Raw genomic sequence first — 19,422 nt, forward strand, 5'->3', positions numbered from 1 at the left:
ACCATCAAACCTGTTCTTTTTGGATGAAATTTGACTGTTTACTTTCAAGAAATGCACAGTTTGAAAAACTTTGTTTCCGAATGCGGGAAAAGTTAAAGGTTTTACAAAGAAAGCCTATATCTAAGGCTGCTAAAGGAGCATTTGGCTATCTTTTGAATATATGATATGGAACCACTCACCATCATACATATTTCATTTGGAAGCAGCTAGTGTATTCGGTCTTCAAGATATGCTCATTTTCAACTACTAAGAAACTTAGTGTTCCAAAGCTTGAAATCGTCATGTATGTATTTCACAAGCTCTGAATGCGGTTCCTGGCAAATGGGCATACACCTGATAGATTATCGGCACACCATCAAACCTTTTCTTTTTGGATGAAATTTGAGTGTTGACTTTCAAGAAATGCACAGTTTGAAAAACTTTGTTTCCGAATGCAGGAAAAGTTAAAGGTTTTACAAAGCCTATATCTAAAGCTCCTAAAGGAGCAGATGGCTACCTTTTGAATATATGATATGGAACCACTCACCATCATACATATTTCATTTGGAAGCAGCTAGTGTATTCGGTCTTCAAGATATGCTCATTTTCAACTACTAAGAAACTTAGTGTGCCAAAGCTTGAAATCGTCTTATATGTATTTCACAAGCTCTGGACGCGGTTTCTGGCAAATGGGCATACACCTGATAGATTATCGGCCCACCATCAAACCTTTTCTTTTTGGATGAAATTTGACTGTTTACTTTCAAGAAATGCACAGTTTGAAAAACTTTGTTTCCGAATGCGGGAAAAGTTAAAGGTTTTACAAAGCCTATATCTAAAGCTGCTAAAGGAGCAGATGGCTACCTTTTGAATATATGATATGGAACCACTCACCATCATACATATTTCATTTGGAAGCAGCTAGTGTATTCGGTCTTCAAGATATGCTCATTTTCAACTACTAAGAAACTTAGAGTGCCAAAGCTTGAAATCGTCTTATATGTATTTCACAAGCTCTGGACGCGGTTTCTGGCAAATGGGCATACACCTGATAGATTATCGGCCCACCATCAAACCGTTTCTTTTTGGATGAAATTTGAGTGTTGACTTTCAAGAAATGCACAGTTTGAAAAACTTTGTTTCCGAATGCGGGAAAAGTTAAAGGTTTTACAAAGCCTATATCTAAAGCTCCTAAAGGAGGAGATGGCTACCTTTTGAATATATGATATGGAACCACTCACCATCATACATATTTCATTTGGAAGCAGCTAGTGTATTCGGTCTTCAAGATATGCTCATTTTCAACTACTAAGAAACTTAGAGTGCCAAAGCTTGAAATCGTCTTATAGGTATTTCACAAGCTCTGGACGCGGTTTCTGGCAAATGGGCATACACCTGATCGATTATCGGCCCACCATCAAACCTTTTCTTTTTGGATGAAATTTGAGTGTTGACTTTCAAGAAATGCACAGTTTGAAAAACTTTGTTTCCGAATGCGGGAAAAGTTAAAGGTTTTACAAAGCCTATATCTAAAGCTCCTAAGGAAGCAGAAGGCTACCTTTTGAATATATGATATGGAACCACTCACCATCATACATATTTCATTTGGAAGCAGCTAGTGTATTCGGTCTTCAAGATATGCTCATTTTCAACTACTAAGAAACTTAGTGTTCCAAAGCTTGAAATCGTCATGTATGTATTTCACAAGCTCTGAATGCGGTTCCTGGCAAATGGGCATACACCTGATAGATTATCGGCCCACCATCAAACCTTTTCTTTTTGGATGAAATTTGAGTGTTGACTTTCAAGAAATGCACAGTTTGAAAAACTTTGTTTCCGAATGCAGGAAAAGTTAAAGGTTTTACAAAGCCTATATCTAAAGCTCCTAAAGGAGCAGATGGCTACCTTTTGAATATATGATATGGATCCACTCACCATCATACATATTTCATTTGGAAGCAGCTAGTGTATTCGGTCTTTAAGATATGCTCATTTTCAACTACTAAGAAACTTAGAGTGCCAAAGCTTGAAATCGTCTTATATGTATTTCACAAGCTCTGGACGCGGTTTCTGGCAAATGGGCATACACCTGATAGATTATCGGCCCACCATCAAACCTTTTCTTTTTGGATGAAATTTGAGTGTTGACTTTCAAGAAATGCACAGTTTGAAAAACTTTGTTTCCGAATGAAGGAAAAGTTAAAGGTTTTACAAAGCCTATATCTAAAGCTCCTAAAGGAGCAGATGGCTACCTTTTGAATATATGATATGGAACCACTCACCATCATACATATTTCATTTGGAAGCAGCTAGTGTATTCGGTCTTCAAGATATGCTCATTTTCAACTAATAAGAAACTTAGTGTGCCAAAGCTTGAAATCGTCTTATATGTATTTCACAAGCTCTGGACGCGGTTTCTGGCAAATGGGCATACACCTGATAGATTATCGGCCCACCATCAAACCTTTTCTTTTTGGATGAAATTTGACTGTTTACTTTCAAGAAATGCACAGTTTGAAAAACTTTGTTTCCGAATGCGGGAAAAGTTAAAGGTTTTACAAAGCCTATATCTAAAGCTCCTAAAGGAGGAGATGGCTACCTTTTGAATATATGATATGGAACCACTCACCATCATACATATTTCATTTGGAAGCAGCTAGTGTATTCGGTCTTCAAGATATGCTCATTTTCAACTACTAAGAAACTTAGAGTGCCAAAGCTTGAAATCGTCTTATATGTATTTCACGAGCTCTGGACGCGGATTCTGGCAAATGGGCATACACCTGATAGATTATCGGCCCACCATCAAACCTTTTCTTTTTGGATGAAATTTGAGTGTTGACTTTCAAGAAATGCACAGTTTGAAAAACTTTGTTTCCGAATGAAGGAAAAGTTAAAGGTTTTACAAAGCCTATATCTAAAGCTCCTAAAGGAGCAGATGGCTACCTTTTGAATATATGATATGGAACCACTCACCATCATACATATTTCATTTGGAAGCAGCTAGTGTATTCGGTCTTCAAGATATGCTCATTTTCAACTAATAAGAAACTTAGTGTGCCAAAGCTTGAAATCGTCTTATATGTATTTCACAAGCTCTGGACGCGGTTTCTGGCAAATGGGCATACACCTGATAGATTATCGGCCCACCATCAAACCTTTTCTTTTTGGATGAAATTTGAGTGTTGACTTTCAAGAAATGCACAGTTTGAAAAACTTTGTTTCCGAATGCGGGAAAAGTTAAAGGTTTTACAAAGCCTATATCTAAAGCTCCTAAAGGAGGAGATGGCTACCTTTTGAATATATGATATGGAACCACTCACCATCATACATATTTCATTTGGAAGCAGCTAGTGTATTCGGTCTTCAAGATATGCTCATTTTCAACTACTAAGAAACTTAGAGTGCCAAAGCTTGAAATCGTCTTATATGTATTTCACGAGCTCTGGACGCGGATTCTGGCAAATGGGCATACACCTGATAGATTATCGGCCCACCATCAAACCTTTTCTTTTTGGATGAAATTTGAGTGTTGACTTTCAAGAAATGCACAGTTTGAAAAACTTTGTTTCCGAATGCGGGAAAAGTTAAAGGTTTTACAAAGCCTATATCTAAAGCTCCTAAAGGAGCAGATGGCTACTTTTTGAATATATGATATGGAACCACTCACCATCATACATATTTCATTTGGAAGCAGCTAGTGTATTCGGTCTTCAAGATATGCTCATTTTCAACTACTAAGAAACTTAGAGTGCCAAAGCTTGAAATCGTCTTATATGTATTTCACAAGCTCTGGACGCGGTTTCTGGCAAATGGGCATACACCTGATCGATTATCGGCCCACCATCAAACCTTTTCTTTTTGGATGAAATTTGAGTGTTGACTTTCAAGAAATGCACAGTTTGAAAAACTTTGTTTCCGAATGCAGGAAAAGTTAAAGGTTTTACAAAGCCTATATCTAAAGCTCCTAAAGGAGCAGATGGCTACCTTTTGAATATATGATATGGAACCACTCACCATCATACATATTTCATTTGGAAGCAGCTAGTGTATTCGGTCTTTAAGATATGCTCATTTTCAACTACTAAGAAACTTAGAGTGCCAAAGCTTGAAATCGTCTTATATGTATTTCACAAGCTCTGGACGCGGTTTCTGGCAAATGGGCATACACCTGATAGATTATCGGCCCACCATCAAACCTTTTCTTTTTGGATGAAATTTGAGTGTTGACTTTCAAGAAATGCACAGTTTGAAAAACTTTGTTTCCGAATGAAGGAAAAGTTAAAGGTTTTACAAAGCCTATATCTAAAGCTCCTAAAGGAGCAGATGGCTACCTTTTGAATATATGATATGGAACCACTCACCATCATACATATTTCATTTGGAAGCAGCTAGTGTATTCGGTCTTCAAGATATGCTCATTTTCAACTAATAAAAAACTTAGTGTGCCATAGCTTGAAATCGTCTTATATGTATTTCACAAGCTCTGGACGCGGTTTCTGGCAAATGGGCATACACCTGATAGATTATCGGCCCACCATCAAACCTTTTCTTTTTGGATGAAATTTGACTGTTTACTTTCAAGAAATGCACAGTTTGAAAAACTTTGTTTCCGAATGCGGGAAAAGTTAAAGGTTTTACAAAGCCTATATCTAAAGCTGCTAAAGGAGCAGATGGCTACCTTTTGAATATATGATATGGAACCACTCACCATCATACATATTTCATTTGGAAGCAGCTAGTGTATTCGGTCTTCAAGATATGCTCATTTTCAACTACTAAGAAACTTAGAGTGCCAAAGCTTGAAATCGTCTTGTATGTATTTCACAAGCTCTGGACGCGGTTTCTGGCAAATGGGCATACACGTGATAGATTATCGGCCCACCATCAAACCTTTTCTTTTTGGATGAAATTTGAGTGTTGACTTTCAAGAAATGCACAGTTTGAAAAACTTTGTTTCCGAATGCCGGAAAAGTTAAAGGTTTTACAAAGCCTATATCTAAAGCTCCTAAAGGAGCAGATGGCTACCTTTTGAATATATGATATGGAACCACTCACCATCATACATATTTCATTTGGAAACAGCTAGTGTATTCGGTCTTCAAGATATGCTCATTTTCAACTACTAAGAAACTTAGAGTGCCAAAGCTTGAAATCGTCTTATATGTATTTCACAAGCTCTGGACGCGGTTTCTGGCAAATGGGCATACACCTGATAGATTATCGGCCCACCATCAAACCATTTCTTTTTGGATGAAATTTGAGTGTTGACTTTCAAGAAATGCACAGTTTGAAAAACTTTGTTTCCGAATGCGAGAAAAGTTAAAGGTTTTACAAAGCCTTTATCTAAAGCTCCTAAAGGAGCAGAAGGCTACCTTTTGAATATATGATATGGAACCACTCACCATCATACATATTTCATTTGGAAGCAGCTAGTGTATTCGGTCTTCAAGATATGCTCATTTTCAACTACTAAGAAACTTAGAGTGCCAAAGCTTGAAATCGTCTTATATGTATTTCACAAGCTCTGGACGCGGTTTCTGGCAAATGGGCATACACCTGATAGATTATCGGCCCACCATCAAACCGTTTCTTTTTGGATGAAATTTGAGTGTTGACTTTCAAGAAATGCACAGTTTGAAAAACTTTGTTTCGAATGCGGGAAAAGTTAAAGGTTTTACAAAGCCTATATCTAAAGCTCCTAAAGGAGCAGATGGCTACCTTTTGAATATATGATATGGAACCACTCACCATCATACATATTTCATTTGGAAGCAGCTAGTGTATTCGGTCTTCAAGATATGCTCATTTTCAACTACTAAGAAACTTAGAGTGCCAAAGCTTGAAATCGTCTTATATGTATTTCACGAGCTCTGGACGCGGTTTCTGGCAAATGGGCATACACCTGATAGATTATCGTCTCACCAGCAAACCGTTTCTTTTTGGATGAAATTTGAGTGTTGACTTTCAAGAAATGCACAGTTTGAAAAACTTTGTTTCCGAATGCGGGAAAAGTTAAAGGTTTTACAAAGCCTTTATCTAAAGCTCCTAAAAAAGCAGAAGGCTACCTTTTGAATATATGATATGGAACCACTCACCATCATACATATTTCATTTGGAAGCAGCTAGTGTATTCGGTCTTCAAGATATGCTCATTTTCAACTACTAAGAAACTTAGAGTGCCAAAGCTTGAAATCGTCTTATATGTATTTCACGAGCTCTGGACGCGGTTTCTGGCAAATGGGCATACACCTGATAGATTATCGTCCCACCATCAAACCGTTTATTTTTGGATGAAATTTGAGTGTTGACTTTCAAGAAATGCACAGTTTGAAAAACTTTGTTTCCGAATGCGGGAAAAGTTAAAGGTTTTACAAAGCCTATATCTAAAGCTGCTAAAGGAGCAGATGGCTACCTTTTGAATATATGATATGGAACCACTCACCATCATACATATTTCATTTGGAAGCAGCTAGTGTATTCGGTCTTCAAGATATGCTCATTTTCAACTACTAAGAAACTTAGAGTGCCAAAGCTTGAAATCGTCTTGTATGTATTTCACAAGCTCTGGACGCGGTTTCTGGCAAATGGGCATACACGTGATAGATTATCGGCCCACCATCAAACCTTTTCTTTTTGGATGAAATTTGAGTGTTGACTTTCAAGAAATGCACAGTTTGAAAAACTTTGTTTCCGAATGCCGGAAAAGTTAAAGGTTTTACAAAGCCTATATCTAAAGCTCCTAAAGGAGCAGATGGCTACCTTTTGAATATATGATATGGAACCACTCACCATCATACATATTTCATTTGGAAGCAGCTAGTGTATTCGGTCTTCAAGATATGCTCATTTTCAACTACTAAGAAACTTAGAGTGCCAAAGCTTGAAATCGTCTTATATGTATTTCACAAGCTCTGGACGCGGTTTCTGGCAAATGGGCATACACCTGATAGATTATCGGCCCACCATCAAACCTTTTCTTTTTGGATGAAATTTGAGTGTTGACTTTCAAGAAATGCACAGTTTGAAAAACTTTGTTTCCGAATGCGGGAAAAGTTAAAGGTTTTACAAAGCCTTTATCTAAAGCTCCTAAAGGAGCAGAAGGCTACCTTTTGAATATATGATATGGAACCACTCACCATCATACATATTTCATTTGGAAGCAGCTAGTGTATTCGGTCTTCAAGATATGCTCATTTTCAACTACTAAGAAACTTAGAGTGCCAAAGCTTGAAATCGTCTTATATGTATTTCACAAGCTCTGGACGCGGTTTCTGGCAAATGGGCATACACCTGATAGATTATCGGCCCACCATCAAACCGTTTCTTTTTGGATGAAATTTGAGTGTTGACTTTCAAGAAATGCACAGTTTGAAAAACTTTGTTTCGAATGCGGGAAAAGTTAAAGGTTTTACAAAGCCTATATCTAAAGCTCCTAAAGGAGCAGATGGCTACCTTTTGAATATATGATATGGAACCACTCACCATCATACATATTTCATTTTGAAGCAGCTAGTGTATTCGGTCTTCAAGATATGCTCATTTTCAACTACTAAGAAACTTAGAGTGCCAAAGCTTGAAATCGTCTTATATGTATTTCACGAGCTCTGGACGCGGTTTCTGGCAAATGGGCATACACCTGATAGATTATCGTCTCACCATCAAACCGTTTCTTTTTGGATGAAATTTGAGTGTTGACTTTCAAGAAATGCACAGTTTGAAAAACTTTGTTTCCGAATGCGGGAAAAGTTAAAGGTTTTACAAAGCCTTTATCTAAAGCTCCTAAAAAAGCAGAAGGCTACCTTTTGAATATATGATATGGAACCACTCACCATCATACATATTTCATTTGGAAGCAGCTAGTGTATTCGGTCTTCAAGATATGCTCATTTTCAACTACTAAGAAACTTAGTGTGCCAAAGCTTGAAATCGTCTTATATGTATTTCACAAGCTCTGGACGCGGTTTCTGGCAAATGGGCATACACCTGATAGATTATCGGCCCACCATCAAACCTTTTCTTTTTGGATGAAATTTGAGTGTTGACTTTCAAGAAATGCACAGTTTGAAAAACTTTGTTTCCTAATGCGGGAAAAGTTCAAGGTTTTACAGAGCCTATATCTAAAGCTCCTAAAGGAGCAGATGGCTACCTTTTAAATATATGATATGGAACCACTCACCATCATACATATTTCATTTGGAAGCAGCTAGTGTATTCGGTCTTCAAGATATGCTCATTTTCAACTACTAAGAAACTTAGTGTTCCAAAGCTTGAAATCGTCATGTATGTATTTCACAAGCTCTGAATGCGGTTCCTGGCAAATGGGCATACACCTGATAGATTATCGGCCCACCATCAAACCTTTTCTTTTTGGATGAAATTTGAGTGTTGACTTTCAAGAAATGCACAGTTTGAAAAACTTTGTATGCTAATGCAGGAAAAGTTAAAGGTTTTACAAAGCCTATATCTAAAGCTCCTAAAGGAGCAGATGGCTACCTTTTGAATATATGATATGGAACCACTCACCATCATACATATTTCAATTGGAAGCAGCTAGTGTATTCGGTCTTCAAGATATGCTCATTTTCAACTACTAAGAAACTTAGTGTTCCAAAGCTTGAAATCGTCATGTATGTATTTCACAAGCTCTGAATGCGGTTCCTGGCAAATGGGCATACACCTGATAGATTATCGGCCCACCATCAAACCTTTTCTTTTTGGATGAAATTTGAGTGTTGACTTTCAAGAAATGCACAGTTTGAAAAACTTTGTTTCCGAATGCAGGAAAAGTTAAAGGTTTTACAAAGCCTATATCTAAAGCTCCTAAAGGAGCAGATGGCTACCTTTTGAATATATGATATGGAACCACTCACCATCATACATATTTCATTTGGAAGCAGCTAGTGTATTCGGTCTTTAAGATATGCTCATTTTCAACTACTAAGAAACTTAGAGTGCCAAAGCTTGAAATCGTCTTATATGTATTTCACAAGCTCTGGACGCGGTTTCTGGCAAATGGGCATACACCTGATAGATTATCGGCCCACCATCAAACCTTTTCTTTTTGGATGAAATTTGAGTGTTGACTTTCAAGAAATGCACAGTTTGAAAAACTTTGTTTCCGAATGCAGGAAAAGTTAAAGGTTTTACAAAGCCTATATCTAAAGCTCCTAAAGGAGCAGATGGCTACCTTTTGAATATATGATATGGAACCACTCACCATCATACATATTTCATTTGGAAGCAGCTAGTGTATTCGGTCTTCAAGATATGGTCATTTTCAACTACTAAGAAACTTAGAGTGCCAAAGCTTGAAATCGTCTTATATGTATTTCACAAGCTCTGGACGCGGTTTCTGGCAAATGGGCATACACCTGATAGATTATCGGCCCACCATCAAACCTTTTCTTTTTGGATGAAATTTGAGTGTTGACTTTCAAGAAATGCACAGTTTGAAAAACTTTGTTTCCGAATGCGGGAAAAGTTAAAGGTTTTACAAAGCCTATATCTAAAGCTCCTAAAGGAGCAGAAGGCTACCTTTTGAATATATGATATGGAACCACTCACCATCATACATATTTCATTTGGAAGCAGCTAGTGTATTCGGTCTTTAAGATATGGTCATTATCAACTACTAAGAAACTTAGAGTGCCAAAGCTTGAAATCGTCTTATATTAATTTCACGAGCTCTGGACGCGGTTTCTGGCAAATGGGCATACACCTGATAGATTATCGGCCCACCATCAAACCTTTTCTTTTTGGATGAAATTTGAGTGTTGACTTTCAAGAAATGCACAGTTTGAAAAACTTTGTTTCCGAATGCAGGAAAAGTTAAAGGTTTTACAAAGCCTATATCTAAAGCTCCTAAAGGAGCAGATGGCTACCTTTTGAATATATGATATGGAACCACTCACCATCATACATATTTCATTTGGAAGCAGCTAGTGTATTCGGTCTTCAAGATATGCTCATTTTCAACTACTAAGAAACTTAGAGTGCCAAAGCTTGAAATCGTCTTATATTTATTTCACGAGCTCTGGACGCGGTTTCTGGCAAATGGGCATACACCTGATAGATTATCGGCCCACCATCAAACCTTTTCTTTTTGGATGAAATTTGAGTGTTGACTTTCAAGAAATGCACAGTTTGAAAAACTTTGTTTCCGAATGCAGGAAAAGTTAAAGGTTTTACAAAGCCTATATCTAAAGCTCCTAAAGGAGCAGATGGCTACCTTTTGAATATATGATATGGAACCACTCACCATCATACATATTTCATTTGGAAGCAGCTAGTGTATTCGGTCTTTAAGATATGGTCATTTTCAACTACTAAGAAACTTAGAGTGCCAAAGCTTGAAATCGTCTTATATTTATTTCACGATCTCTGGACGCGGTTTCTGGCAAATGGGCATACACCTGATAGATTATCGGCCCACCATCAAACCTTTTCTTTTTGGATGAAATTTGAGTGTTGACTTTCAAGAAATGCACAGTTTGAAAAACTTTGTTTCCGAATGCGGGAAAAGTTAAAGGTTTTACAAAGCCTATATCTAAAGCTCCTAAAGGAGCAGATGGCTACCTTTTGAATATATGATATGGAACCACTCACCATCATACATATTTCATTTGGAAGCAGCTAGTGTATTCGGTCTTCAAGATATGCTCATTTTCAACTACTAAGAAACTTAGAGTGCCAAAGCTTGAAATCGTCTTATATGTATTTCACAAGCTCTGGACGCGGTTTCTGGCAAATGGGCATACACCTGATAGATTATCGGCCCACCATCAAACCGTTTCTTTTTGGATGAAATTTGAGTGTTGACTTTCAAGAAATGCACAGTTTGAAAAACTTTGTTTCCGAATGCAGGAAAAGTTAAAGGTTTTACAAAGCCTATATCTAAAGCTCCTAAAGGAGGAGATGGCTACCTTTTGAATATATGATATGGAACCACTCACCATCATACATATTTCATTTGGAAGCAGCTAGTGTATTCGGTCTTCAAGATATGGTCATTTTCAACTACTAAGAAACTTAGAGTGCCAAAGCTTGAAATCGTCTTATATGTATTTCACGAGCTCTGGACGCGGATTCTGGCAAATGGGCATACACCTGATAGATTATCGGCCCACCATCAAACCTTTTCTTTTTGGATGAAATTTGAGTGTTGACTTTCAAGAAATGCACAGTTTGAAAAACTTTGTTTCCGAATGCGGGAAAAGTTAAAGGTTTTACAAAGCCTATATCTAAAGCTCCTAAAGGAGCAGATGGCTACCTTTTGAATATATGATATGGAACCACTCACCATCATACATATTTCATTTGGAAGCAGCTAGTGTATTCGGTCTTCAAGATATGCTCATTTTCAACTACTAAGAAACTTAGTGTGCCAAAGCTTGAAATCGTCTTATATGTATTTCACAAGCTCTGGACGCGGTTTCTGGCAAATGGGCATACACCTGATAGATTATCGGCCCACCATCAAACCTGTTCTTTTTGGATGAAATTTGACTGTTTACTTTCAAGAAATGCACAGTTTGAAAAACTTTGTTTCCGAATGCGGGAAAAGTTAAAGGTTTTACAAAGCCTATATCTAAGGCTGCTAAAGGAGCAGATGGCTACCTTTTGAATATATGATATGGAACCACTCACCATCATACATATTTCATTTGGAAGCAGCTAGTGTATTCGGTCTTCAAGATATGCTGATTTTCAACTACTAAGAAACTTAGTGTTCCAAAGCTTGAAATCGTCATGTATGTATTTCACAAGCTCTGAATGCGGTTCCTGGCAAATGGGCATACACCTGATAGATTATCGGCCCACCATCAAACCTTTTCTTTTTGGATGAAATTTGAGTGTTGACTTTCAAGAAATGCACAGTTTGAAAAACTTTGTTTCCGAATGCAGGAAAAGTTAAAGGTTTTACAAAGCCTATATCTAAAGCTCCTAAAGGAGCAGATGGCTACCTTTTGAATATATGATATGGAACCACTCACCATCATACATATTTCATTTGGAAGCAGCTAGTGTATTCGGTCTTCAAGATATGCTCATTTTCAACTACTAAGAAACTTAGTGTGCCAAAGCTTGAAATCGTCTTATATGTATTTCACAAGCTCTGGACGCGGTTTCTGGCAAATGGGCATACACCTGATAGATTATCGGCCCACCATCAAACCTTTTCTTTTTGGATGAAATTTGACTGTTTACTTTCAAGAAATGCACAGTTTGAAAAACTTTGTTTCCGAATGCGGGAAAAGTTAAAGGTTTTACAAAGCCTATATCTAAAGCTGCTAAAGGAGCAGATGGCTACCTTTTGAATATATGATATGGAACCACTCACCATCATACATATTTCATTTGGAAGCAGCTAGTGTATTCGGTCTTCAAGATATGCTCATTTTCAACTATTAAGAAACTTAGAGTGCCAAAGCTTGAAATCGTCTTGTATGTATTTCACAAGCTCTTGACGCGGTTTCTGGCAAATGGGCATACACCTGATAGATTATCGGCCCACCATCAAACCTTTTCTTTTTGGATGAAATTTGAGTGTTGACTTTCAAGAAATGCACAGTTTGAAAAATTTTGTTTCCGAATGCGGGAAAAGTTAAAGGTTTTACAAAGCCTATATCTAAAGCTCCTAAAGGAGCAGATGGCTACCTTTTGAATATATGATATGGAACCACTCACCATCATACATATTTCATTTGGAAGCAGCTAGTGTATTCGGTCTTCAAGATATGCTCATTTTCAACTAATAAGAAACTTAGAGTGCCAAAGCTTGAAATCGTCTTATATGTATTTCACAAGCTCTGGACGCGGTTTCTGGCAAATGGGCATACACCTGATAGATTATCGGCCCACCATCAAACCTTTTCTTTTTGGATGAAATTTGAGTGTTGACTTTCAAGAAATGCACAGTTTGAAAAACTTTGTTTCCGAATGCAGGAAAAGTTAAAGGTTTTACAAAGCCTATATCTAAAGCTCCTAAAGGAGCAGATGGCTACCTTTTGAATATATGATATGGAACCACTCACCATCATACAAATTTCATTTGGAAGCAGCTAGTGTATTCGGTCTTCAAGATATGCTCATTTTCAACTACTAAGAAACTTAGTGTGCCAAAGCTTGATATCGTCTTATATGTATTTCACAAGCTCTGGACGCGGTTTCTGGCAAATGGGCATACACCTGATAGATTATCGGCCCACCATCAAACCTGTTCTTTTTGGATGAAATTTGACTGTTTACTTTCAAGAAATGCACAGTTTGAAAAACTTTGTTTCCGAATGCGGGAAAAGTTAAAGGTTTTACAAAGCCTATATCTAAGGCTGCTAAAGGAGCAGATGGCTATCTTTTGAATATATGATATGGAACCACTCACCATCATACATATTTCATTTGGAAGCAGCTAGTGTATTCGGTCTTCAAGATATGCTCATTTTCAACTACTAAGAAACTTAGTGTTCCAAAGCTTGAAATCGTCATGTATGTATTTCACAAGCTCTGAATGCGGTTCCTGGCAAATGGGCATACACCTGATAGATTATCGGCACACCATCAAACCTTTTCTTTTTGGATGAAATTTGAGTGTTGACTTTCAAGAAATGCACAGTTTGAAAAACTTTGTTTCCGAATGCAGGAAAAGTTAAAGGTTTTACAAAGCCTATATCTAAAGCTCCTAAAGGAGCAGATGGCTACCTTTTGAATATATGATATGGAACCACTCACCATCATACATATTTCATTTGGAAGCAGCTAGTGTATTCGGTCTTCAAGATATGCTCATTTTCAACTACTAAGAAACTTAGTGTGCCAAAGCTTGAAATCGTCTTATATGTATTTCACAAGCTCTGGACGCGGTTTCTGGCAAATGGGCATACACCTGATAGATTATCGGCCCACCATCAAACCTTTTCTTTTTGGATGAAATTTGACTGTTTACTTTCAAGAAATGCACAGTTTGAAAAACTTTGTTTCCGAATGCGGGAAAAGTTAAAGGTTTTACAAAGCCTATATCTAAAGCTGCTAAAGGAGCAGATGGCTACCTTTTGAATATATGATATGGAACCACTCACCATCATACATATTTCATTTGGAAGCAGCTAGTGTATTCGGTCTTCAAGATATGCTCATTTTCAACTACTAAGAAACTTAGAGTGCCAAAGCTTGAAATCGTCTTGTATGTATTTCACAAGCTCTGGACGCGGTTTCTGGCAAATGGGCATACACCTGATAGATTATCGGCCCACCATCAAACCTTTTCTTTTTGGATGAAATTTGAGTGTTGACTTTCAAGAAATGCACAGTTTGAAAAACTTTGTTTCCGAATGCGGGAAAAGTTAAAGGTTTTACAAAGCCTATATCTAAAGCTCCTAAAGGAGCAGATGGCTACCTTTTGAATATATGATATGGAACCACTCACCATCATACATATTTCATTTGGAAGCAGCTAGTGTATTCGGTCTTCAAGATATGCTCATTTTCAACTAATAAGAAACTTAGAGTGCCAAAGCTTGAAATCGTCTTATATGTATTTCACAAGCTCTGGACGCGGTTTCTGGCAAATGGGCATACACCTGATAGATTATCGGCCCACCATCAAACCTTTTCTTTTTGGATGAAATTTGAGTGTTGACTTTCAAGAAATGCACAGTTTGAAAAACTTTGTTTCCGAATGCAGGAAAAGTTAAAGGTTTTACAAAGCCTATATCTAAAGCTCCTAAAGGAGCAGATGGCTACCTTTTGAATATATGATATGGAACCACTCACCATCATACAAATTTCATTTGGAAGCAGCTAGTGTATTCGGTCTTCAAGATATGCTCATTTTCAACTACTAAGAAACTTAGAGTGCCAAAGCTTGATATCGTCTTATATGTATTTCACAAGCTCTGGACGCGGTTTCTGGCAAATGGGCATACACCTGATAGATTATCGGCCCACCATCAAACCTGTTCTTTTTGGATGAAATTTGACTGTTTACTTTCAAGAAATGCACAGTTTGAAAAACTTTGTTTCCGAATGCGGGAAAAGTTAAAGGTTTTACAAAGCCTATATCTAAGGCTGCTAAAGGAGCAGATGGCTATCTTTTGAATATATGATATGGAACCACTCACCATCATACATATTTCATTTGGAAGCAGCTAGTGTATTCGGTCTTCAAGATATGCTCATTTTCAACTACTAAGAAACTTAGTGTTCCAAAGCTTGAAATCGTCATGTATGTATTTCACAAGCTCTGAATGCGGTTCCTGGCAAATGGGCATACACCTGATAGATTATCGGCACACCATCAAACCTTTTCTTTTTGGATGAAATTTGAGTGTTGACTTTCAAGAAATGCACAGTTTGAAAAACTTTGTTTCCGAATGCAGGAAAAGTTAAAGGTTTTACAAAGCCTATATCTAAAGCTCCTAAAGGAGCAGATGGCTACCTTTTGAATATATGATATGGAACCACTCACCATCATACATATTTCATTTGGAAGCAGCTAGTGTATTCGGTCTTCAAGATATGCTCATTTTCAACTACTAAGAAACTTAGTGTGCCAAAGCTTGAAATCGTCTTATATGTATTTCACAAGCTCTGGACGCGGTTTCTGGCAAATGGGCATACACCTGATAGATTATCGGCCCACCATCAAACCTTTTCTTTTTGGATGAAATTTGACTGTTTACTTTCAAGAAATGCACAGTTTGAAAAACTTTGTTTCCGAATGCGGGAAAAGTTAAAGGTTTTACAAAGCCTATATCTAAAGCTGCTAAAGGAGCAGATGGCTACCTTTTGAATATATGATATGGAACCACTCACCATCATACATATTTCATTTGGAAGCAGCTAGTGTATTCGGTCTTCAAGATATGCTCATTTTCAACTACTAAGAAACTTAGAGTGCCAAAGCTTGAAATCGTCTTATATGTATTTCACAAGCTCTGGACGCGGTTTCTGGCAAATGGGCATACACCTGATAGATTATCGGCCCACCATCAAACCGTTTCTTTTTGGATGAAATTTGAGTGTTGACTTTCAAGAAATGCACAGTTTGAAAAACTTTGTTTCCGAATGCGGGAAAAGTTAAAGGTTTTACAAAGCCTATATCTAAAGCTCCTAAAGGAGCAGATGGCTACCTTTTGAATATATGATATGGAACCACTCACCATCATACATATTTCATTTGGAAGCAGCTAGTGTATTCGGTCTTCAAGATATGCTCATTTTCAACTACTAAGAAACTTAGAGTGCCAAAGCTTGAAATCGTCTTATATGTATTTCACGAGCTCTGGACGCGGATTCTGGCAAATGGGCATACACCTGATAGATTATCGGCCCACCATCAAACCTTTTCTTTTTGGATGAAATTTGAGTGTTGACTTTCAAGAAATGCACAGTTTGAAAAACTTTGTTTCCGAATGCGGGAAAAGTTAAAGGTTTTACAAAGCCTATATCTAAAGCTCCTAAAGGAGCAGATGGCTACCTTTTGAATATATGATATGGAACCACTCACCATCATACATATTTCATTTGGAAGCAGCTAGTGTATTCGGTCTTCAAGATATGCTCATTTTCAACTACTAAGAAACTTAGTGTGCCAAAGCTTGAAATCGTCTTATATGTATTTCACAAGCTCTGGACGCGGTTTCTGGCAAATGGGCATACACCTGATAGATTATCGGCCCACCATCAAACCTGTTCTTTTTGGATGAAATTTGACTGTTTACTTTCAAGAAATGCACAGTTTGAAAAACTTTGTTTCCGAATGCGGGAAAAGTTAAAGGTTTTACAAAGCCTATATCTAAGGCTGCTAAAGGAGCAGATGGCTACCTTTTGAATATATGATATGGAACCACTCACCATCATACATATTTCATTTGGAAGCAGCTAGTGTATTCGGTCTTCAAGATATGCTGATTTTCAACTACTAAGAAACTTAGTGTTCCAAAGCTTGAAATCGTCATGTATGTATTTCACAAGCTCTGAATGCGGTTCCTGGCAAATGGGCATACACCTGATAGATTATCGGCCCACCATCAAACCTTTTCTTTTTGGATGAAATTTGAGTGTTGACTTTCAAGAAATGCACAGTTTGAAAAACTTTGTTTCCGAATGCAGGAAAAGTTAAAGGTTTTACAAAGCCTATATCTAAAGCTCCTAAAGGAGCAGATGGCTACCTTTTGAATATATGATATGGAACCACTCACCATCATACATATTTCATTTGGAAGCAGCTAGTGTATTCGGTCTTCAAGATATGCTCATTTTCAACTACTAAGAAACTTAGTGTGCCAAAGCTTGAAATCGTCTTATATGTATTTCACAAGCTCTGGACGCGGTTTCTGGCAAATGGGCATACACCTGATAGATTATCGGCCCACCATCAAACCTTTTCTTTTTGGATGAAATTTGACTGTTTACTTTCAAGAAATGCACAGTTTGAAAAACTTTGTTTCCGAATGCGGGAAAAGTTAAAGGTTTTACAAAGCCTATATCTAAAGCTGCTAAAGGAGCAGATGGCTACCTTTTGAATATATGATATGGAACCACTCACCATCATACATATTTCATTTGGAAGCAGCTAGTGTATTCGGTCTTCAAGATATGCTCATTTTCAACTATTAAGAAACTTAGAGTGCCAAAGCTTGAAATCGTCTTGTATGTATTTCACAAGCTCTTGACGCGGTTTCTGGCAAATGGGCATACACCTGATAGATTATCGGCCCACCATCAAACCTTTTCTTTTTGGATGAAATTTGAGTGTTGACTTTCAAGAAATGCACAGTTTGAAAAATTTTGTTTCCGAATGCGGGAAAAGTTAAAGGTTTTACAAAGCCTATATCTAAAGCTCCTAAAGGAGCAGATGGCTACCTTTTGAATATATGATATGGAACCACTCACCATCATACATATTTCATTTGGAAGCAGCTAGTGTATTCGGTCTTCAAGATATGCTCATTTTCAACTAATAAGAAACTTAGAGTGCCAAAGCTTGAAATCGTCTTATATGTATTTCACAAGCTCTGGACGCGGTTTCTGGCAAATGGGCATACACCTGATAGATTATCGGCCCACCATCAAACCTTTTCTTTTTGGATGAAATTTGAGTGTTGACTTTCAAGAAATGCACAGTTTGAAAAACTTTGTTTCCGAATGCAGGAAAAGTTAAAGGTTTTACAAAGCCTATATCTAAAGCTCCTAAAGGAGCAGATGGCTACCTTTTGAATATATGATATGGAACCACTCACCATCATACAAATTTCATTTGGAAGCAGCTAGTGTATTCGGTCTTCAAGATATGCTCATTTTCAACTACTAAGAAACTTAGTGTGCCAAAGCTTGATATCGTCTTATATGTATTTCACAAGCTCTGGACGCGGTTTCTGGCAAATGGGCATACACCTGATAGATTATCGGCCCACCATCAAACCTGTTCTTTTTGGATGAAATTTGACTGTTTACTTTCAAGAAATGCACAGTTTGAAAAACTTTGTTTCCGAATGCGGGAAAAGTTAAAGGTTTTACAAAGAAAGCCTATATCTAAGGCTGCTAAAGGAGCAGATGGCTATCTTTTGAATATATGATATGGAACCACTCACCATCATACATATTTCATTTGGAAGCAGCTAGTGTATTCGGTCTTCAAGATATGCTCATTTTCAACTACTAAGAAACTTAGTGTTCCAAAGCTTGAAATCGTCATGTATGTATTTCACAAGCTCTGAATGCGGTTCCTGGCAAATGGGCATACACCTGATAGATTATCGGCACACCATCAAACCTTTTCTTTTTGGATGAAATTTGAGTGTTGACTTTCAAGAAATGCACAGTTTGAAAAACTTTGTTTCCGAATGCAGGAAAAGTTAAAGGTTTTACAAAGCCTATATCTAAAGCTCCTAAAGGAGCAGATGGCTACCTTTTGAATATATGATATGGAACCACTCACCATCATACATATTTCATTTGGAAGCAGCTAGTGTATTCGGTCTTCAAGATATGCTCATTTTCAACTACTAAGAAACTTAGTGTGCCAAAGCTTGAAATCGTCTTATATGTATTTCACAAGCTCTGGACGCGGTTTCTGGCAAATGGGCATACACCTGATAGATTATCGGCCCACCATCAAACCTTTTCTTTTTGGATGAAATTTGACTGTTTACTTTCAAGAAATGCACAGTTTGAAAAACTTTGTTTCCGAATGCGGGAAAAGTTAAAGGTTTTACAAAGCCTATATCTAAAGCTGCTAAAGGAGCAGATGGCTACCTTTTGAATATATGATATGGAACCACTCACCATCATACATATTTCATTTGGAAGCAGCTAGTGTATTCGGTCTTCAAGATATGCTCATTTTCAACTACTAAGAAACTTAGAGTGCCAAAGCTTGAAATCGTCTTATATGTATTTCACGAGCTCTGGACGCGGTTTCTGGCAAATGGGCATACACCT

The sequence above is a fragment of the Conger conger genome, chromosome 9, assembly GCF_963514075.1.
Source record: "Conger conger chromosome 9, fConCon1.1, whole genome shotgun sequence".
In the NCBI taxonomy this organism is placed as follows: domain Eukaryota; kingdom Metazoa; phylum Chordata; class Actinopteri; order Anguilliformes; family Congridae; genus Conger; species Conger conger.